Genomic DNA, 1,906 nt, shown 5'->3' with positions numbered 1-1,906 from the left:
GTTTTAGGAATCGATAATGCAGTTTGTAATGCTAAAGAAGTGACGGTAAAATGGCAGCAAGTGCCATTATATTGTATACATGTGGTACAGGAAGGATTATATTGTGTACATGTGGTACAGAAGGGCACTAGTTTGGTGCCCTGGTGCATATTACTGGAACAGAAAAGAGTACTGCAAAATCTTCATGAAATTCTCCTCGTGCTTCATGTCTAATCCTGTAAAAACAGTGTTGATCTACTACAAGGCCTGTGGAGCAGCAGGTTGAGGCTACACATTGGCCATGCCCCTAATGCTGTTGATGGTGGCGTGGCTCAGTCAAAAAAGTACTGGATCTATTGAATCGGTTTTCTTAATCACATAAACATGTTTATGATCTAAATTCAATCACCTCCTCAGTTGTGGCCAAAAGTGTGCAATCATTTTAAGTTAATGGACTAATGACGTATTTCACTTGAGATATTTTTACTACTATCTCTGTTCCTAAATATAAAGCTTTGTAGATATTTCACTATGGACTACAAACGGAGCAAAATGAGTGAATCTGCACTCTAAAATGCATGTACATACATTCGTTTGTGGTCCGTAGTGAAATCTCTACAGAGACTTATATTTAGGAACGGAGGGAGTAGTTGGTAAGCTTAGGGACGGATGGCATCTATCACGGTAGAGCGACCAGCCATAAACTAATTGGAGGGGATGGCATCTAAAACGCGTTTTCACAAAAATGTCTGGGACCCGTTTTTTCCGAAAACTCATATATTGGGTATTACGAGAATCAATTTTTGCTTATCCACGAATTAGTTAGATTAGCCAAACAGAGTTTTAAGTTTGTTAGAGCCTGAAACGGGTTTATATATAACTGATTCTCTATAAACCAGCTATCCAAACAACCCCTAAACTAATTGGAGGGGGTGGGTGAGGCATATAGTGGCTCACAAGTCAGGACCTTTTTTTTCTCAGTCAAAGACGAAGTCATCGTGCAGCCAGTCTCAAGGCACTCCCAATGCAGAGCACATGTCCGACAACCAAGTTTCAGAAAAGAAAAGGAAAGAAGATCGATGGACGAGCACCATTAGACTAGTTGGCAGGCAGGGGTGTAAAAAGGCGACACTGGTTTTTTCTTTTCTTTTGGTTAAACACGGTACAGACCTACTCCCTCCGTTCCTAAATATAAGTCTTTGTAGAGATTTCACTATGGACTACATACGAAGTAAAATGAGTGAATCTACACTCTAAAATGCATCTACATGCATCCATATGTGGTTCATACTGAAATCTCTACAAAGACTTATATTTAAGAACGGAGGGAGTAGTTTGCAGTGTGGTACAGTACTATATTACTGTTCCCGTGCTAATGGCCGGGAGTAATTACCCTAACTTAAATTAGCCGCCGCTGGAATTACAACCTACAGAATTAAAAAGCCCAGCCCATGACATCTTGGCCTTGCCCCGAGCGGTTGTTGTGCCTTGCAATAGATCAGATAGATCCATTGCCGGACACTAGGAGATTGGAGGCTCGTGATTATAAATACTACTGTAGTTTCAACTGGCGATCCTCTTTCCGCACCTATATGGCGCCGTCGCCAGATTGTTTCTTGAGGTATATACGTACAACTAATCAACTTCTCTTTGATGCACCAATGTCTAATAATCAAATCATTATAGTTGTTCATCCCGTGTACTTTCATCAGATATAGATCAATTCATCTGTTTTCCCGTTTAGCTATATACTATACCTATCCAGTTTAACCTCGAGACACACCATGAATATAGCGTTTTATTAACACTTATAATCTTATAGTAAATGTACGCAAGGCTGAATTTAAAACAAACTGTCTGACCACAATTTTGATTGCCCTGATGTAACATAGTTAGACAAATTATACATCTAATGTTACTGGGAACG

This window comes from Triticum dicoccoides, chromosome 2B, assembly GCF_002162155.2.
Source record: "Triticum dicoccoides isolate Atlit2015 ecotype Zavitan chromosome 2B, WEW_v2.0, whole genome shotgun sequence".
Lineage (NCBI taxonomy): Eukaryota > Viridiplantae > Streptophyta > Magnoliopsida > Poales > Poaceae > Triticum > Triticum dicoccoides.
The sequence above is the reverse complement of the archived record's forward strand: the minus strand, read 5'-3'. Positions refer to the sequence as shown.